Source organism: Cannabis sativa, chromosome X (genome assembly GCF_029168945.1).
Source record: "Cannabis sativa cultivar Pink pepper isolate KNU-18-1 chromosome X, ASM2916894v1, whole genome shotgun sequence".
NCBI lineage: Eukaryota > Viridiplantae > Streptophyta > Magnoliopsida > Rosales > Cannabaceae > Cannabis > Cannabis sativa.
In genome coordinates, this window is record NC_083610.1 from 26,201,155 (window position 1) to 26,223,818 (window position 22,664).

A 22,664-nucleotide genomic window follows, 5' to 3' on the forward strand; every position below is an offset into this window, starting at 1 on the left:
CGTAGTCTCCGTGGAATCAATAAAAATTTGTCATGTCCCTCTTGCTGACATCTTTCTTCATGGCCCCGGGCTTCTTATATGGGGCCAGCGACTGAGTTGCCATGTTAACACTTTCTATGTCTTCAGTCAAGATAGTGAATGCAGTGTACTTGGCATGATTCTCCTTGGGAGTTTGTTCGGATTTGTCGGTGAACTTTCCCTTCTTCTCGTTCCCCTGCCTGTGGTTGTTGTTGGAACGTTTACCACTTGAGCTTGAATTGTTTGGGTAATGGGAAAGTTGGACAGACATTCCAGTAGAAGGAGCCTTCGACTTGCCAGGCTTTTGCTCACCTTTCGCTCGTTGAATGGATTTTTCGAGCATGATCAAGCCTTCGACACGGTCAAGAAAATCACTCATTGAGTCTACCGACCCATTCTTCCTTATATCCTTCCAGAGTTTGCCGAGGACTTCAATGACCCCCAGTATCGCGGACAACTTTCCATCTTCAGTTACTCCTGACACTTTGGTCGCCTCCGTCATGAATCTACTGATGTATGCTCAGAGGGGTTCGCCTGGCCGTTGCTTGACTTCAACTAGGTCTCCCATATGCAATGGAAGTTAGCGAGAGAAGGAGAATTGGGCATGGAATTCTGAGGAGAAGGCTTTCCATGAACTAAACTTTCCAGGGGCTAACTTGAAATACCATTGCTGGGCGGCCTCCAACAGGGTAGCAGGAAAAATTCTGCAACACACATCTCTTCGTATCCCTTGTAAATCCATTTGCATTTCGAAATACTTGAGCTGGGAAAGAGGATCTTCTCTCGCTGTATACATTTTCCATGTTGACATTTTAAACTTGTGGGGCAACGCCAAGAGATTGATCTCGCGAGAGAAAGGAGTTCCACGTGCTCGTTCCAGCTCGAGATCATTGTTTCTCTGTCTAGCCATGCCTTGGAAAATATTTTTTAGTTCGTCGAGCTGTACCTGGACGGCTGGGCTAACCTGCTCAGCATTCTGGTCAATTTGAATCACATCAGTATCCTTTTGAGCGGGAATTTGAGGACGGGCTCCAGGCTGCACGATCTTCTTGACATTCTGATCGTCTACTCCTCTCCTTCTGTTCAGATCATTCCTTAGGTCATGAGTCGCCCCTAACCTCTCGAATACAGAAGTGTCTGACTGTCTTAGCATTGATTTTCTTGGTTGATAGGTGGAATGGCACCGTTAACCTGATTGGAACCATCAGGTATAACCTCTCCTGATGAATTACTAGATAAGGTCTGCCCGCCTATCGCTAGGCTCACGAGTGGAACTCATGACCTGGGATTTGGCGGCTGACCTGGGAAGTATTCATCGCTGGATCTTCGTCTGTCTCACCCAGGGGGATGAGACTCGGAGGTTGCTGACCTATAGTTTAGTAGGCTTTTCGTATCAGCACGGTAGCTTGCTGGGTACGATTTTCAATCTCTGTATGATGAGCCCTTAACGCCTCCATCTCTCTGTCTCTCCACTCGGTAAACATACGCCTTTGTTCTTCGAACGCGAGATTTACCGCAACGCGGAGTTCTTCTTTATCGTGATGTACGGTATTGTTATGATCCTGCATGAGTCCAAGAGCGTCACGGAGATTTCGTAACTCAGTATCCTCTGCAATGGTCCTCTGGGTGTTGGTTCCAGGCAGAAAGATTGTGTTATGATTGCCCTGGTTGGGTGCTGAACTATTATTCCCAGTCTCTTGCACACTAGGCTCGATTTCATCTATAGGAGTCGTTACACCGTGACCCACGTTTTTCGGCTATCCAGGATTAACAGCTGGCGGAACCCTTGTGTTTCATGGGTTCTACAATGCAGGATGCACCGTCTGTGAATTTTCTGGATCGGCTAGACCTCTACGAGTTTGCACCACATCGTACTTGTGGTTAGATTTTGAATGAAGAGCGATCGTTGATTCTGCTCTCAATGAAAGCACCAAAATGTTGACATTGCTTTTAGTCAACGATATTGAGTCTTATTTGGTGAATGATTAGTAATTTATAGCAATCGATATATAATTAAGCAATGTAAAGACACAGGAATTTTATATAGGTTTAGCCCCGAGCAGTTCGACAATAGCCTAATCCTCGTTATTTGTATTGACTTAAGAACAAGGAGAAAGGTTCCTTTTCTTATAGCTCTTACAACAGTATCTCTGAATATGAATTCTTAGATAATATCTCTAGGGTAAAATCTCGACTAAACTGTTTGCGACCCTATGCCCAGTGAACATGCATCACTATTTAAAGGATTGTGAACTTGAAGAGGAAGCGTTTCCCTTCTCGTTACAGTGGATATAAGTAGAAAGATTGCATGATAAATGCAGAATATATTGATCGTGGGATTTGGACAGCTTGCCATATGTCTGTAATCTGATCCCCAAGTTATAGGGATTTCTTTGATGACTCACAATGCGAAAGCTGAATTCGCTAAGTATTGGTTGCTCTGTGCGGATTACAGATCGCTCTGCTTCGCGCATGCCTACGAGGCATCCTGTTCGGACTGTGCCCTCCGAGCAGATACTCAAAGGTAATTCCACGTGTCACCATCATGTGATGCCATGTCAGAGTGTAAAAATTGGGATAACAGAGTTGTAGTAAAGTTAGTAACTAAACAAAAGTGCTAAGATAAAATATTAAAAGAAGTTTAAGAAAAAAAAAGTCAAGTTCGAAAGTTAATTATTTATATCTATGGTCTTAAATGTTAGATTTATTTTTATGCATTTTTAGAGTCCATTTTAGTATGTGTTTTAGTATTTTTATTATTTTATTATTCAGATTTATGCTTGGTTTTTTTTTGTTATGTTTTTTAGGAGAAATGTTGGGAGATCTACATTTTTGATAATTTTGGTATTCTTCAAGCCTTTTTGAGATAAAATTTGTTAATTTTGATTTCTTACAGCGTAATGGGTCAAAGATTGCATTTTTAGCTCAAAAATTTGTGCTCTAAAGTCAAAAATGAGCACTTTCTAATTGAAAAATGAAGAAAAAAAGGGTATGTACTCATTATTGTCGCGACATAGCAAGGAATGTTGCAACATTCCTTCAGTCTCTGGAAGAAAATAGAAACTAAGAAACCAAAAAATCAGCAAAGAAATTTAAAAGTGGAAACTCGTTTAGAAAGCCACGACTTTCCAAGCATTTCTGTAGCTTTGATGGTTTTTGGGAAACTTGATTTTTTCATTATTTAAAGAACGCTGATGGCTAGTTTTGATATCATTCGAAAATATAGATCAATTTGGAGCATAGGAGGAAGGCTAGGAGCAGAAGACACTATTGGAAGACTCGAAACAGTGTTCTCACTACTAGAAAAATAGAGTTTAGTGACGCACATGGAGAGACTCTAAAATCTTTTAGCGACACATCACTTCGTGTCACTAATGTGGGTGACTGGAAAAGCGGTATTTCGTGACACTTCAGGATGAGTCACTAAACCCTTTTAGAATCACTCAACGCGCGTCACTATAGGGTTTTAGACTCATACCTACAGCTGCCCTTAATGCGTGTCACTATATCTATATTTTTTTTTATTTAATATTTTATATATATTTTTACTATTTGTTTACAATTATTCTGACTATATTTACTTTTTCAAGCTATAATATTAAATAATATATTCTTTAATAAATAAATAGCAAAATGTTATACAAAATATTACAAAAATAATTAATCAAAATAAAAATATAATATTAAACAGTCTTTCTATATATATATAAATTATACCATATACATGATCTTACCACACATAGATTATTCAAACAAAACTAATTTTAGAACACTTAAATAAATATTAGCTAAAAAATCTTACTGTTATGAACATATTTGAATCTAAAAAATACCTAAAATAATTACAATCAGTTACAAAAAAAATCACAATCAATTTCTTTGATCAGGACTGACGAACCCCAATCCCCCATTGACAATGAACCACCATGAATTGAACCTAAAAAATTACAGACCAATTTTAAAACAAATAAAAAAAAATTCACAATCAGTTTCTTTCAATGACCACGACGAACCCCAATCCTCCATCGATAATGAACCACCATGAACCCCAAATCTCGGTCGAGTTCTAACAGCCAAGAACCTTGAAGCTCTGAAGCTTCATCGTCCTTGAGTAGCCCTGAAACTTGATGCTTCAAAGCCCCATCTTCAACGAACCGCCTTGAAACTCAAAGTTTCATCGACACAAACCTTCGTCGACCTGAGGAAATAGAGAAAGAGAGATCTGCACAGGGACGAAGAATGCAAACTCGAAGCTCCATCGACACAAACCTTCGTCGACTGAGAACTTTGAAGCTCTGAAGCTTCGTCGTCCATGAACAATACCCTTCATTTGTGTTTTTGTACAACTGGTTGCTGTAGTTAAGGTTGGATCTGGGCAGAAGGAAAAGGAGAGGAAGGAGCAGTAGGCAAAGAGATGAAAGAAAGAGAGAGGAGGCAAAGAGGGAGGAGGCGGAGAGAGAGATGAAAAGGCTATTAATTTAAAACCCTAAAATTGTTTTTAATATAAGTGCTTTTTTTTTTCTCTTTTCAGTAATTAATTTTTTAAATGTCCTTAAGTTTTCCAGCGCATAGTGACATGCCAGCAATTACATAAGTGCCTTTTAATTATTTTTTTTTTTGTTAATGTCCTTACTAATAAAAAATTAATAATATATGTATTTTTTTAATTAGGGTTGAGTACATATAGTGACACGCCAGGCATGTGGGGACATACTTTCCCAGACTCTCCTGGCGTGACTCTATTGGTCAATATTTTTTATAAAAATAATAAGTAGGAAAATTATGGATATTACTCTTTACTGACACTTTATGTTTTTAGTGACAAACATTACATGAGGCTAACATTGAAAGTTTAGAGTCTAATTGTGTGTGTCACTAAAAAATTTTCCTAGCTCTTTAGTGACAAGCACTTTTATGCGTGTCACTAAAGAGTGTCACTAAAAGCCCAAATTGTAGTAGTGACTAAGTCCTTTATCTCTATTTTTTATATTTTTAATTGAATTTCGATTGTTTTAGAATGACTTCTAGTAGTTAATTTTCTTTTAAGGATTATTATGTGAACTACTTGAATTTATTTTATGGATTAATGTAATTGTTTAATTTCCTCTTCTGCTCTTAATTCAGTTCTATCCAGAAAAAAAATTCTATTCAATCTATTTTAATTTTGTAATTATTTATTGGCTATCTATATTTGCTATGTATTCAAATCAAAATTCTTAAAAGTGAGATTTGAATATGTTATGATTATTATGTATGAAAATTGATTTAGGACGAAAGGATCTAGATTATCTGTATAATTTTATGAGTTCTATTATTTAATGTTTTATTTGTGATTAAACTTTACTGTAGCAATATATGGACTTTTCACATAGATTGAGTTTGTAAGTCTTAACTAGATTATAAACTACTTAATTCAACTTTTCAATTGAATAGGAAGAAGAAAAATTGGGTAATTGCATTAGGAAGTAAAATAAAAGATAGTTGGCGATCATAACAATCCTTGTATTTGTCATTGTTATTTATTTAATTTTAATTTTGTTTTGTTTTATATACTTTTCTCCAAATATTACTACTAATCAAATAGAAACAAAGAATTAATAAATTAGTAATTGATAATCAATTATCGTGGGAACGATACTTTACTTCATCATTACATGACTTGATTCGATTGCGTATACTTGCGTATTAATTTTACTGAACAAGTTTTTGGCACTTTTGCTGGGGATTGAAAATTATCAATATTAGTCTAATTAATTTTTATTATAATTTGACTTTAATTTTTCTTGTTTCTAACATGTTTAGTTTCTTAGTTTTTCTATTTAAGGTGAATTGTGTTATATGCGCAACATAAGAGGAGTAGAAAATCTTGTTCCTTTGAATCTCGAGATTGAAAAGTCTTGTAAAAAAAATAGAAAGAACAAGAGGAAGGCCAAGAAATTAGCGGAGATGGCGCAGAATGATGGGAATCACAAGAATGATCTAATTCTTGGAGCTATGTAAGGAGGTCAGGCTCAAAATAATGCTGAGAGGAGCTTGAGAGACTATGTACTCCCTACTCTATTAGGGGAACAAAATAGTATCACACAACTAGCACTGGAGGTTAACAACTTTGAGATCAAGCCAGCTACCTTGCAAATGGTGTAGTCCACTCTCCAATTTAGTGGGTTGCCAACTGAATATCCTCACGATCATTTGTCTAATTTTTTTGGAGGTTTTTGGTACTCTTAAATACAATGGGGTGAGTGATGATGTGATCAAATTGAGTTTTTTCCCATTTTCTTTGAGGGAAAGAGAAAAAAGTTGGTTTAGTTCCTTGCAACCAAATTCTATTATTACCTGGGAAGATCTGGCTCAGAAATTCTTGTCTAAATTTTTCCCTCAATCTAAAGCTGCTAAACTTAAGAGAGAAATTAATAATTTTTTCTCGAATGATGGAGAATCTTTATATGAAGCTTAAGAGTAATTTAAAGAATTGTTGAGGAAATGTCCACACCATGGCATTGAGAAATGGATGTTAGTTAAGAACTTTTATAATGGTTTATGTCCCACAACTAGAACCATTATTGATGCAGCTTATGAAGGAACATTCATGAGCAAAAGTGCAACTGGAGATTATAAATTACTTGAAGACATGGCTATGAACAACCATCAGTGGTCTGATGAGAGAGCATCTGGGAATAAGAAAACATTTAAAATGTGTTATCCTGATTTTCTTCCTCCTGACGTGGCCTGCTTACATGGACAAAATCAGTGCCACATGGCAGTACAACTCACCAATAAGAAGGCCAAGTCAGCACCTAAGAAAATAGAGACCTTGACGCTCAAACGGGCATAAAGTGACAAACCAACTCCCCCACAAAGCTGGCCGGCCCTATGGCTGGCCAGCCTGTCCTCAATCAGGTTTTGGCTTGCCAAGAGGTGTTTTGCAAGGTTTCTTGTGCACTTCTACATTTGGAAAACATCCTTTAGGCTGCAAATTGGGCACTAAAACCCCAACAGAATAGCTGAATAACATCCAAGCTCAAGAGCCTTTTGGTCATTTGTAATTAAATAATAAAATATACAAATATCTAGGGTTTCAAGTTGTAGTGTAGGGTTTAGGCTTCCTATATAAAGGCCTTAAATCTAACCTAGAAAAGCTAAGCTCACTTAAGCCTAATACTTGCGTCCAAGCTCTAATCCTAAATCTGATAACTTATCTCTTCTTCGCTTCCTCTCTCACATGCCCATACAAGCAATATCACTTAAGATTTGCCATTCTTGATTCGTACATTGTATCCTTAAGGGTGCTATAGCAGATCCCATCTATAGTGATCTAGATAGTATTAACCCTCGGTATTAATATAAAAGAAAGGGGAGTGAGTCATTACCCGCTACCACATGGTGCCAAACCTCTATAACAAATCTGTGTGTTATACCAATTTTTGCACTCTGACGTGGCATTGCGCCATGGTGACACGTGGAATCAACTCTATGTACTTGTTCACAAGAAATATGTCGAATAAGACACAACATACATTCACTCGGACAAAGTCCTCTTAGCTGGGCAGTGAGCAATCCGTGCAGCACGCCAATACTTAGTAAATTCAACTTTCACATCGTGAGTCATCGAAGAAATCCCTATAACTTTGGGATCAGATCACGGGGATATGGCAAGTTGTCTGAATCCCACGATTGGTGTACTCTGTATTTACTACGTAATCTTTCCACTTATATCAATTGTAAATAGAAGGGAATTACTTCCCTCCCAAGCTTATAGCCCTATAAATAGTGATTCATACTCACTAGGCAAAAGGGTCAAAAAACTTGTCTAAGAATCCATATTCAGCGATATTATTTTAAGAGCTCTAAGAAAAGGAATCATTCTCCTTATTCTTAAGTCAATACAAACTACGAGGATTAGGCTATTACCGAATTGCTCGGGGCTGAACCTCTATAAAACTCTTCTGTCTTTATTTGCTTTATTATATTATACTCGTATTATACAACTTGTCGCTTACAAAGTAGATTCATTGTCGTTGGCTAAAAGCGAGGTCAACATTTTGGTGCTTTCATTGAGAGCTGAACTCAAGGATCATTCTTTATCTCAAATCTAATCGCAAATACAATAGTGGTACAGACTCCCAGAAGCTTGGTTGACCTGACGAATCCATAGACAGTGGATCCTGCACTGCAGAACCCAAGGAACACAAGGGTTCTGCCAACCACAAATCCTGAACAACCATCAACTATAGGTCACGGTGTGACGACTCCTGTGGTTGAAATCACGCCTGGTGTGTAAGACACTTGGAATACTAGTTCAGCAGCCAACCAGAGCATTCATAACACAGTCGTTCCGTCCGTACCAATGTTCAAACAACCATTGGAGATGACACTGAAATCCAGAACCTTCGTGCTACTCTTGGAGTCATGCAGGGTCATACCAACACCCTGCATAATGATCAGGAGGAACTCCGTGCTGCGCTGAATCTCGCGTTTGAAGTGCAGAGGCGCATGTTCGTTCAATGGAGAGATAAGGAGATGGAAACGTTAAGGGCTCAGCAAGTAGTCATCACCGATAGTAGTCGGCAGGCCACTGTGTTGATACAAAAAGCCTATCAGACTACCGGACAACAGCCTGTAACCATCATCCCCTTGGGCGAGACCGACGAAGATCCAGCGATGAACACCTCTCAGACTATTAATGGTCAGCTGCCCAATCCACGGTCACAGGTTACACCTGTGGGCCAAGTGGTAGGCGGGCAGACCTTGTCTAGTAATTCATCAGAAGAAGTCATACCCAATAATTCCAACCAAGTTAATGGTCCCAGTTAGCAAATCGGCCAAACCAATCAGTCACTGAGGCAGCCAGGTGTTTCTATATTTGATAGATTGGGGTAAACTCATGATCTCAGAAATGATCTAAATAGGAGGAGAGGATTGGACGACCAGCTTGACGCGCCAATCGTGTAGCCCGGAACCCATGCTTAAAATCCCGCTCAAAGAGATGCTGATGTGACTTAGGTCAGCCAAGAGGCCGAACAGGTTAGTCCAGTCGTGCAGGCACAGTAGCATGTGTTGGGTTTTATGCCCTAAATAAAACTCTGTTTCAATGTAATCCAGATTATTCAATATCAATAAAGTAACAGAAGTATTTTTCATTCATTTGTGTATGTTTTGGTTCACTTAATCAATTGTTTGTCTGTTCGATTTATAAATTCATCCAAACCCCTTTCACATACTTGATCATGTTTATTGTGTTGTCAACACAGTTGAAAGTAAACATGACTATGTGAATAAAGGATTCCTAGATTTATCAGATTACTGGGTTTTACTGATATGACAATCTACAACAGAGTTTACTTGCATTTGGAGAAATGCTATGTTCTTTCCAGAACATTGGTTAAAGTAAAGCTCAGGTTGGATGCATGGAGTATGCATTGGAATGGACCGATATTGAACTTTGAAATAGATTTATAAAACTTACCGTAATATCTATTCAATTCAATATCACTAAGTTGATCCTAGATCACATGATCAAAATCCTGATATGGTTAGGCTCAATCTCAAGAGTGTTATTCGTGTTCTTTGATTTGTTAGTTTGAGAGAGAGCAATGGATCTGTTCTTACAGTTTCTGATAATCTGAATACCGAGAACATAGGCTGCCTCACCCAAGTCTTTCATGTCGAATTGAGTGTCAAGCCATTCCTTTATGAGAGTCATTTTCTTGACATTGTTGCCAATGATCAAATTGTCATCAACATAAAGGACCAGGAATACTACTACTTGGTCTTCCTTGAGTTGGTAAACACAAGGTTCATCGTCATTCTGATGAAAGCCGCAGGGTTTAATGATCTCATCAAACCTTTTATTCCACGAGCGAGAAGCTTTCTTAAGTCCATATATGGACCTATTTAATTTGCAAACTTTATTCTCCTGCCCAGGAAGAACATAACCTTCTGGTTGCTCCATATAGATGGTTTCTTCAAGAAGCCCATTAAGAAAAGCTGTCTTGACATCCATTTGCCAAATTTCATAATCTAAAGCGGCAGCAATCGAGAGAAGAATTCGGATGGATTTGAGCATTGCAATCAGACTAAAAGTTTCCTCATAGTTCACACCTTCTCTTTGGGTATAACCCTTTGCGACCAGTCTAGCTTTGAAAGTTTCAACTTTGCCTCCAGCGCCTCTTTTCTTCTTGTAGACCCATTTACATCCAATTCGACGATAATCATCAGGTGGATCTACATATTCCCAGACTTTGTTCTTTTTCATGGAATCCATTTCTGAATCCATGCCGGCTGACCATCGCTTTCGTTGCGGACTTGCCATTGCCTGTTTATAGGTTAGTGGGTCATCATCAATACCGTCACCAACGACCATATTGATTTCACCATCCAAGCCATAATGAGATGGTTTTGTAGAAACCCTCCCACTACGACGAGGAGCGGTGACCTTCTGAACAGGAGCTTTGGTAGTAGTTTTCTCAGTTGCTACAACTGAGGGAGTGGGATGTTCCTCTTCTTGACTAGAAGAGGATGAAACATTTGAAGGAACAGTATCTGTAAGCATTTCCTCTAATACAATTTCACTTTTCGGTTTGTTGTCTTTCATATAGTTATCTTCAAGGAAAGTAGCATTTGTAGAAACAAACACTTTGTTATCCTTGTGACTATAAAATAGTCCACCCCTAGTCTCTTTAGAATTTTCGACAAACATGCAAACCTCAGTTCGCGATTCCAGTTTGCCTTCTTTCTTTCTCAAGACGTGAGCAGGGCACCCCCAAATCCTATAATGGCGTAAACTAAGTGTACGTCCATTCCATAGTTCGACGGGTGTCTTAGGGACTGCTTTGGATGGTACAACATTTAAAATGTCGTTTGCCATTTGAATAGCATATCCCCAGAAGGACGTAGACAGAGTTGAATAACTCAACATAGACCTAGCCATTTCCAAGAGAGCGCGATTTCTTCTTTCTGTAACTCCATTTTTCTGTGGAGTGCTTGGGGCAGTATATTGGGATTCAATTCCAAGTTCAGTTAAATGATCTTTGAACTGCATATCGATATATTCTCCACCCCTATCAGTTCGCAAGATCTTTAATGTTTTACCTAATTAGTTTTGAGCCAAAGCATGAAATTCCTCAAACTTTTCAAACGTTTCAGATTTCTTTTGCATTAGGTAAAGAAAAGTGTATCTAGAGAAATCGTCAATGAAAGTGACGAAATACTCATAACCTCCTCTGGCTTTTACATTCAGAGGTCCGCAAACATCTGAATGCACTAACCCTAGGGGTTGTTTGGCACGCTCTCCCTTTGCAGAGAAAGAACGTTTGGTCATTTTTCCTTCTAGGCAAGACTCGCATACTGGCAGTTCTCCTAAACGTAAATGCCATAGATAAGTTTGATCATCATTATCAATCTCTTTTCTCTTAAGTGATCTAGGTTTAGCTACATTGAAAAGTTCAGTATTTAGTGAGGTTTGAGTATCAGGTCTTAAAACATAAAGCCCTTGTTCCATGTTAGCAACACATATATGAAATCCATTACGAGAAATTGAACAATTTGAACTCGAAAAATTCAATATATAAAACTGTTTTTGTAAACACGAAACACTAATCAAGTTTCTACTAAAATTGGGAATATATAAAACATTCTCTAAAAGTAAAAACTTCTTTGAATGAAACTTGATTCGGGTTGTTCCTCTTGCTTTAACTGATACCAACTCGCCATTTCCAACTTTAAGCTTTAACTCATCTGGGTGAAGATTCTCCCAAGTTTCAAGCAGCTGCAATGAAGAACATACATGGTTAGTAGATCCAGAATCAACAATCCAGGAGGATTTTTCATTCTCTAAAACACATGATTCAAAGACAAAAGCATCACCTTCGTTTGAATTGTCTAGAAGCCTGAGACATTGTTCTTCTTTATGTCCCTTTCGATTACAATTCACACATAGAACATGATGTCTAATAATTGTACTTGAAGAAGCAGCTTTGTTAGAGCCCTCATGCTTAATCTTCTTCCTCTGATTAAAGTTTGCAATACCAGGAGGTCCCATTGCAATCAGATTCCGCTCATGGGCCCGCAACTCAGTCTCGAGTTTGTCCACGTCGGAGGAGTGAGGATTGTTCAATGAGTAATATAGAACAAAACTATCATACTCCTGAGGAAGACTATTAAGTATGAGTCGTACCCATTGTTCCTTTGATAAATCAATTCCTAGTAGATTTGCCTTTTGGAATTTCAGATTCATCAATAATAGGTGCGAGTCAATGCAACTACCAGGATGCATTTTCACACTATTGAGTTCTTTTGCAAAGATACTAACTAGGAGTGGATCGGGATGAGGGTTATTCATATTGGCACTACAACATATCAATAAACAGAAGTAAGGTTTTGGTTCTATAAATTCATACACAAGTTCAGAAAATAAATAATCACATATGTTATAAAAATACTAAATCTAACATAGTTTATTTTCCAAGGTTTCCAACAAACTGATACGGTGTCCCGTTTAGGCGAGAGTCAAAGCATCATCCATTGAATAGAGTTGTCAATTCATCTAAAATGTCAAACATTCTAGCAACCTTTTATTCGATCAAGATTGGACTTCAGCGTTGTCCCGTTTAGGCGAGAGTCAAGGCAATTCTATCTTCTGAGCTTCTACCATTGTTTCATACTCTTGTAAATCTTATACAGTCGCCACCATTAGGGTGGACATAAACCATATAAAAAACTTATAAGAATACTTATCTTTCGAGATTAAACGACGCTAACTTGCTAATGACCGTTCCTCCATTAGGGAGGATTACTCACTAAAACAATAGCTATGTAAAACCAACAATGGAGATCGAATTTCTCTTGATTAAAGCTCATTATTTAAAAAATATGTATTTTGTTTAATCATTTATATTCCATATCTCAATTATGAAATATTACAAATTAAAGTAAAAACTTTAATTAAATTTCAAAAAATGGAATAATTTTGAAAAATATCTTATTTAAGTTGTTTAGAAAAATCTAAATATCCAACTTAAATATTCTTCAATCAATGACTTAATTAAATATTACCAATTAAGTAGTAACCACTTAATTTAGAAGATATTCCATTATAAGTTCCCATATTTATAAAATATCAACTTAAAAAATATCTAAAGAATCTTAATAACCAATTCCTAAAATTCCTCAACTTAATTTATAATAGGAAATTCAAAAGATATTCAAATCTAAGTTGATTTGATAGATTTAACTAAATGTCATCTTAAATAGGAATATTTAATGAAATTATAAAATTAAGATTCAGAAAGAATTTACATGGTTATAATTCCATATTTAATTAAACACAAGAAAAATACATATAGTTCTCTAGAATATAATTATTCAAACTATGTTTCTCTTAAATTAATTTCAAGGAAGAATGAAATTAATTATGTTGCTAATCAATTTTATTAGGTCAAACTAATATAATTAACCTAGCACAGTTATCCAAATCAGGCAAATGGGCCTTCACAATTGGGGTTGTTCATGTGAGGGGGGGCTGGGTCCAGTATGTCGTACCCACTTCAAAGGCTCCCAACTCTCACACAAGGCCCAAAAGAGAGGAATATAACCTTAAAATGAACAACTGTTATTAATTGAATAGGCTCACTACTAAATGAGCCTAAATAAAATCTATAAGGTATGATATTTTATTTAGCAACAACTACCTATATGTATCTATAACAAAAATTAAACATATAGGCTCAAACAAGCACACACATTTGGATGGATCCTATCATGTTACTAGGTCATACACAGATGAAAGAAGATTGTAAAAATTACCTGTTACAAATTATTTACTTGATCTATCATCAATTGAACCATTGGTTAAAGTCAGATCATTGGATCTATCAACAAGTTAACCATGGAAATTTAGATCAAGCAATAATAGGTTTTAGAAAACTTACAAACAATCTAAAACACATACTCCTGCAACAAGTTAGATTTAGATAGTTGGATGTAGGATTTATTTAATTTTTAAACATATATTTCGAAAAAAAAATATTTAAAAATTAAACCTACCATTTTGAAATTTTAGGTATTGGGTAACCTAAATGTCATTTCAAAATAAAATTGCTAACTTTCCTTTTTAAATTTCATGTTATTTAATAAATTAAATAATAAAATAGAAAATGGTAAATACATACCCTGTAACAACCTAACTAACATAGGCGTATTACGTGATTTTTAAACATGCTGTGCAGCTCGTTGCTAATCAACGAGGTTTATGGAAAACGTGATTAATTAAAATTTTTGCTTTTTTTAATTAAACTTATAAAATAATATTACAAAAGACTCAGGATCCCGATTATAAAATCATTTACAAAAGTTTACTGTTCATACAAAATAATTGTCGCCTAGCGACTAGTTACAAAAATCAGCCTTGCTGTCCCGAGGATCGTACGCTCCAGGCCTAACCGCCCCGACATGTACAACCTTCATAAGCTCGCTCACGGTCCATCAGCTTTAGCCTTGCCTTTACTTACACATAAACGTAGAACTGTGAGTCGACAGACTCAGTAAGAAAAGCATAATAATACTCATACATAAATCCCGGTCATGATCAGACGCCCATACCCCTGATCATAACCCTAACTGCCGTGTCCAACACGATACTGAGTCCCACTACTGTCGTGTCCAACACGGTACTGAGTCACTACTGCCGTGTCCAACACGGTACTGAGTTCTGAACGTTCATAGGGACAGTACTATTGACACGTAACAGCCTGATCGGTCGAACCGGTCATACTCCGGCTGCTGGTCATACTCCAGCCTGTACCGACGTGTTACTATATCCACCTGATCGGTCGAACTGGTCATACTCCGCCGCTGGTCATACTCCGGCTGTACCGACGGGATACGTCAATAGTACGGAACCACCAACCTAAGTGTCGGCTGATCGGTCGAACCGGTCATACTCCAGCTGCTGGTCATAGTCCAGCCTGTACCGACGTGACAGGGTTGGATGGTTCGAAGCCAACATACATAACTAATGTAATCTAACAGGCTTCCTACATGCACGCTAAACATGTAATCTACATATGCATACTGTTATACTAATCTTACCTGGATTCCGAATTCAGGTGTGCCGGTCAACCTGACTGGAACTTTAACTGCACGGCGGATTACAGGCTCCTAAACCATAAAAATCACAACACTATAAGTGATACGCTAAATCACTTCCCGGGGACTTAAACTAGGAACTAAAAGTTTCCCTATCGATAAAAAGCATGGCATTACCCCTTAAAACATAAAATCGAGAAAATCTAGGGTTTCTGAAAATTCCCCAACCGGTAGACCGGTTCTGCAACCGGAATTCCGGTTTTGAGAATTCCTGGAACCTCATCCAGAATTCCAGTTGCACAACCAGAATTCCGGTTCCTCGCAGAAAATTTTCAAAAATTCATAACTCGATCAATTCCAACCCAAATCACACAAGATCTTCCAGACCTGCTCTATATGACCCAAATAACCATTCAAAGGCAACAAGACTACCCAGAACTCACATATTCACAAAACACCATTGAAGCTCAAGCTTTGAGTTCTAAACTCAAACTTGAGCAAATCTAAACAACATGCAATCAAACTAGCTTAAATCCACTTAATCAAGCATAAATAACCCTCTGAAAATGAAATCTACTAACTACAGCAAGCAAATTACAGATTCACATATTTCTTCAAAAATCATAGTTTTTGTACAAAATTTCACAAACTTAAACCAAGCAACTAGCATGCATGAAACCTACTTAAATCCATTCAATTCAAGCATAGAAAATCATAGAAAACAACCTAAAACTACAGCAGCAACAAACTCCAAATCATCATGCATTTACTCATCTTTTTCATCAAAAATTCCAAGAAAACAAAGTAAGAAATTGAACAAAGAAATACCTCTACTAGAATCACTTAATCTTGCTGAAAAATCACTTGAAAATGGAGAGAAAACACCACCTAGCTTGCTGCTCAAGGGGGCCGAAAAAGAGAGAGGAAAAGAGAGAGTGTTTTGAAATTTTCTAACTTTTTCTAAGTGTTGAATTTTTTTGTAAATGAAATAAAAGCTACATAGCATATATCAACACATTTCAGCCAACAAACAAATAAAATAACCTTTTATTTTCAATTAATAAAAAAACTAAAAGACAAAATATCATTGGGGCAAAAAGACCATTTTGCCCCTCCACACTAAAATCACATAACTAACACTAAAGGGGTATTTTTGGGAAATTCTAAATTCCAAGCCATTCCCGACATTCCCAATGTCAAATAAACCGTCCCAAACTACTAACATACTAAGTTGTGACTTCTACTGAGCCAAACACCGAGTTCCAAAATACCAGGCACCGGAATGCAAAATTATGCAAACTACTACATGACATAAAGATGCATCTCTGAATTCAATAATAACAGTATAATAAATTATTTAAATAGCTATAAATAATTTCATAATTAAACGTGATTAACTGCTAATTTCCAAATTAAACTAAGCGGTCTTTACAACTATCCCCCCTTAAAAGTTTTTCGTCCCCGAAATCTAACCTGAATAACTCTGGATATTGAGCTCTCATATCTGACTCTAGCTCCCAGGTGGCTTCCTCCACCTTGCTGTTTCTCTAGAGAACCTTGACCAATGCTATGGTCTTATTCCGAAGGACTTTATCCTTTCTATCCAGGATCTGCACTGGCTGTTCTTCATAAGTCATGTCTGGCTGCAGTTCTAGACTCTCATAACTGAGTATATGAGAGGGATCTGAAACGTATTTTCTCATCATCGAGACATGGAATACGTTGTGAACTGCTGATAAGGCTGGAGGCAACGCTAATCGGTATGCCACTTGACCTATCTTCTCGAGAATCTCGAAAGGTCCTGTAAATCTAGGGCATAACTTGCCTCTTTTACCGAAACGTTTGATCCCCTTCATCGAAGATAACCGTAAAAACACATGTCCCCTACTTGGAACTCAATATCTCTACGTTTCGGATCTGCGTAACTCTTCTGTCTACTCTGTGAGGCAAGCATTCTAGCTTTTATCTTCTCTATTGCCTCATTGGTCCGCTGCACTGACTCTGGACCTAAGTATTTCCTCTCCCCTGTCTCATCCCAGTGAATGGGAGATCTACACTTCCTACCGTATAACAGTTGATAGGGAGCCATCCCTATCGTACTCTGATAACTGTTGTTGTAAGAAAATTCTATCAATGGTAGATACTTATTCCATGAGCCTTCGAAATCCATAACACAGGCTCGCAACATGTCCTCCAATATCTGAATTGTCCTTTCGGACTGACCATCTGTCTGAGGATGGAATGTTGTACTGAATTTCAGCTTTGTACCCATTGCTCGTTGCAAACTTTGCCAAAATTTGGAGGTGAACTTCACATCCCTGTCCGAAACTATAGACTTCGGTACCCAGTGAAGTCTTACTATCTCTCTGACATACAACTCTGCCAACTGATCCACTGTAAATGTTGTTCTAACTGGCAGAAAATGAGCAGATTTCGTAAATCGATCCACCACTACCCAGATGGAATCATACAAACCCGTGGTCCTAGGTAACCCGACCACAAAATCCATCGTGATATCCTCCCACTTCCATTCTGGTAGGGTTAGAGGCTGCAACAACCCTGCTGGTCTCTGATGTTCAGCCTTAATCTGCTGACAAGTGAGGCATCTCGATACGAATTCTACCAAATTTTTCTTCATACCGCTCCACCAGAAGTACGGTTTCAAATCTTGGTACAGCTTAGTGGTGCAGGGATGCAGAGAATACGGGGTAGAATGAGCCTCCTCAAAGATTTCGTTCCTGAGTTCCACACTACTCGGAACACAAACCCTAGCTTTATACAAAAGCATCCCGTTATCAGACACTGAAAAGTCCTTGGCTTGACCAGCCAACACCTCATCTCTGATCTTCACTAACTCTGGATCCGTCATCTGAGCGACTTTTATTCTTTCCAACAGATCAGATTGCAGTGTTAAGTTGTGAAGCTGACCTACCACAAACTCAATGCTGGATCTAACCATATCCTCTGCTAGCTGAGGTGAGATCTGAACCATACTAGCTACTTGCCCGGGACCCTTTCTGCTCAGGGCATCGGCCACTACATTGGCTTTTCCGGGATGATAGAGGATCTCACAGTCGTAACCTTTCACTAATTCCAACCAACGCCTTTGTCTCATATTCAAATCCTTCTGAGTAAAGAAATACTTAAGACTTTTATGGTCGGTATAGATCTCACACTTTTCCCTGTAGAGGTAATGCCGCCAAATCTTCAATGCGAAAACCACCGCGGCCAACTCTAGGTCATGAGTCGGGTATTGCTGTTCATAATCCTTTAACTGTCGGGAGGCATAAGCGATGACCCGATCGACTTGCATCAATACACATCCCAAACCCTGTTTAGATGCGTCACAATAAACTACGAACTTCTCCTTGTCTGAAGGCAAAGCTAGCACTGGAGTGGTAATCAACCTCCGCTTTAGCTCCTGAAAACTAGCTTCGCACTTGTCTGACCAAATAAATCGCTGATTCTTCTTTCTAAGCTCGGTTAGGGGCATTGAAATTTTTGAAAACCCTTCCACAAACCTACGGTAGTACCCAGCTAAACCCAAGAAGCTTCTGATCTCTGTCACTGTCTTCGGTCTCGGCCAATCCCTGACGGATTTGATCTTCCCGGGATCCACCTTGATCCCATCTTTGCTCACAATGTGCCCTAGGAAGGACACCTGAGATAGCCAGAACTCACATTTCTTGAACTTAGGATAAAGCTTATGTTCTCGAGGTCGTTGCAGTACCATCTGAAGATGTAACTCATGCTCCTCTTCTGATTGAGAGTACACGAGGATGTCGTCGATAAACACAATCAGACAGATATCGAGGAAATCCTTGAATACTCTATTCATCAACTCCATGAATGCTGCAGGAGCATTGGTTAGTCCGAACGACATAACCAGAAATTCGTAATGTCCATACCTAGTGCGGAAAGCCGTCTTCGGAATGTCCTCCTCTCGGATTCTCAGCTGATGATAACCCGAACAGAGATCAATCTTAGAAAAGACCGTCTTCCCCTGAAGCTGATCGAACAAATCATCGATCCTAGGTAATGGATATTTATTCTTCACCGTCAGTTTGTTCAATTCCCTGTAGTCGATGCACATCCTCATAGATCCATCTTTCTTCTTGACGAATAAAACCGGGGCTCCTGAGGGTGACACACTGGGCCGAATAAACCCTATGTCAAGCAACCCTTGGAGCTGAATCTTTAAATCCTTAAGTTCAGCTGGAGCCATTCTATACGGGGCTTTGGAAACTGGTTCCACCCCTGGTGCCAAGTCTATCACAAAGTAAATCTCCCGCTGAGGTGGTAACCCTGGAAGTTCTTCGGGAAAAACATCCAAAAATTCCCGAACCACCTTGATGTCCTCAGGCCGAGTGGTATCTGGGCGAGTGGTGTCCACCACCACGGCCAGAAACCCTAAACAACGGCCATGCAACAATTCTCTAGCTGACATAGCATATATCAACACATTTCAGCCAACAAACAAATAAAATAACCATTTATTTTCAATTAATAAAATCACCAAAAGACAAAATATCATTGGGGCAAAAAGACCATTTTGCCCCTCCACACTAAAATCACATAACTAACACTAAAGGGGTATTTTTGGGAAATTCTAAATTCCCGGCCATTCCCGACATTCCCAATGTCAAATAAACCGTCCCAAACTACTAACATACTAACTTGTGATTTCTACTGAGCCAAACACCGAGTTCCAAAATACCGGGCACCGGAATGCAAAATTATGCAAACTACTACATGACATAAAGATGCATCTCTGAATTCAATAATAACAGTATAATAAATTATTTAAATAACTATAAATAATTTCATAATTAAACGTGATTAACTGCTAATTTCCAAATTAAACTAAGCGGTCTTTACATACCCTTTTTTTGTTTTACAATTTAATTTAAGTAAGAATAAGAAAATTTAAAAAATTAACAAAAATACCTTATTTCCTTTTTTTTTTTTTAAATATCATGATTATTTTGATCTTATTCTAATTAAGGTCAAGTTACCAAAAAAAAATTAATATCTGACCCTAAAAAAAATAAAATAATCAAATTTTAAAGGAAATAAGAAAAGAGGTAAGCAAAACTTGATTTTTCCCTTTTTTCAAAAATCAAATTACACTAATATCTAAAATTAATTTTGAAAAATCAAATTAATTTATTTCTGATAATTAGATTTGAAATTTGAAACACAAAAATCAATATACAAAACTACACAAAAAATCGGAATTTAATTCCATGAAATAGCATGAAAAATCGAAAAAATTGAAAAATTAGATAAACTGTACGGATTGCATGCCGAGGATTCACGGCGCAGGAAGGCTGCTTGCAGCCATTCCGCGCGCGTGATGAGGTGTTCATCATCCCGATTTTTCCAATTTTCAAAAATTCATAACTAATTCAAATTAAATCGAAATCGAGTTCTGTGAAAAAGTAAATTGCTTAGAATTTTCCAAGCTATCCAATAAAAATAATTACAGAGACAGAAAAGTAACTATTTTTCCCAGAATTCACAAACAACAATCAAACATCAATATGACACACAAAGCAACATGATACCATCCAAAACACAAACAAATCTTTTAAGTCCAAATTCTTGCAAGCAAATCAATTACCATGGCTCTGGTGCCAGTTGTTGGAAGTTATTTTACCAGGAACTTAGATCTACTCACAAGTATATTGATTTAACAACCTAAATATGAACTTCTAAAACGATGGAAAATTAAACACATAAAAGTATCAGAAATCTTACATTGGGTGCAGCGGAATATATGTCTCCTCCCACTCAGATCTCTAACCCTTCATTCCTTTCTGTCGCAGAGTATAATCAAGATCTGAGCCCGATAGTCCTTCTTTATTGTTTCTGAATTCTACACAGCCTTCCTCACTATGATTGAGGTATTACTTGATGTGTGTGGGCACTACTCTAACACTTATAGATTTCGAAACAATGAAGGAATAGAGAGAGAGAGAGAGAGGGTGGCGGCTCAGAGAGAGTTTTGAGTGAGAAAATTCTGTCAGAATAATGTGTGTTCAAAACTGAAGCCTTTGTCTTCTATTTATAGAAGACCACCCAGGGCTATGATTGAATTAATTGACATTTAAAATTGAAAAATCAATGAGAAAATGGAAGCTTAAGTGGCCGGCCTAGGCATTGTGGAAACAAGGCTTGCCACTTTTCCAACTTTCCTTTTCCTACATTGATAGTTTCCTGTTTTGTCAAAAACTGCCAATTCCTTTGTTCAACCACATAAATGTCAAATCTAATTATTTAATAATTAAAATTAATTATCAAATAATATATTGTCATTTATTTTATTAATAATAAAACTAATTAAAGTTTCCTAATTAATAAATATACCCTTCAAAATCTCTATTTATTTTTTACGAAAATTTACAAACATCAATCAATCATCAAATAACACTCAATACAACATGATACCATCCAAAACATCAAACAATCGTTTTAAAGTCAAATTTCTTGCAAGCAAATCAATTACCATGGCTCTGAGGCAAGTTGTTGGATATTATTTTACCAGGATCTTAGATCTACTCACAATTATGTTGATTAACACCCTAAATATGAACTTTCTAAAACGATGAAATAAACACATATAAAGTTTAGTAAACCTTACATTGGGTGCAGCGGAATAATATGACTCCTTCCGTTCAGATATCTAGCCCTTGAATCCTTTCTGTAGCAGAGCCTTATCAATATCTGAACCTAGATCTCTTTCTCTGATTCCTTGGTGTTGAAACTCCTTCTTGCTGAAAGTCTTTCTTCACGATCTTCCTCACTATGATTGAGGTATCACTTGCTGTGTGTGGGCACTACTCTCACAATAAGAATTTCGAAATTCAAGGAAGAAGAGAGAGAAGAAGTGGCGGCTAAAGATAGGGAGAGAGAGAGGCTCAGTTTTTTCTGAATCAGAAGTGTAATTTTCCTGAAGCCTTCACTATCTATTTATAGCATTCCACTAGGGTTAGGTTTGAATTATTTGGCATTAAAATAATGAAAATATCAGTTTAAATTCCCTACAAAAGTGGCCGGCCATGCATAGTGGATTTGGGCCTCACTTTTTGCAATTTTGCAGTTTTATCTTTTCTGCATCTGATTTTCTCAAAAATGCCAAGTTTCTAATTCAATCATTTAAATGCCAATTCTAACTATCTAATAACTATAAATAATTATTAAATAATATTGTCATTTATCATATTTATTAATTGAACCATCCAAAGTATCATAATTAACAAATATGCCCCTAAAAACTCTTTCTTTACAATTTCACCCTTACTTAGTGAAAATTTCACAAATAGACATAGTCTAATTTGAGAATTATAATTGATTAATCAAAACCAATTACATGAGTCTTACAAGCAATATTATCTCAACTAGTGCGGGGACCATGGGTCTATATAACCGAGCTTCCAATAAGTAGATCAAGAATTTATTACTAAAATTCACTAACTTATTAATTCGTCGTTGAATCCACGCATAGAAATCAAAATTGTACTCTCAGTATATAGAATGCTCTATATGTTCCACCATATAGA

At 37.3% G+C, this 22,664-nt stretch overlaps 1 non-coding gene across 1 annotated transcript; it reads right to left on the reverse strand.

Annotated features, from left to right (window-relative positions):
• Positions 1-6,412: 6,412 nt before the first annotated feature.
• Positions 6,413-6,519, reverse strand: LOC115703467 (small nucleolar RNA R71). The gene has a single exon (XR_004009229.1). It is a non-coding gene; the product is annotated as a small nucleolar RNA R71 (small nucleolar RNA).
• Positions 6,520-22,664: the final 16,145 nt, after the last annotated feature.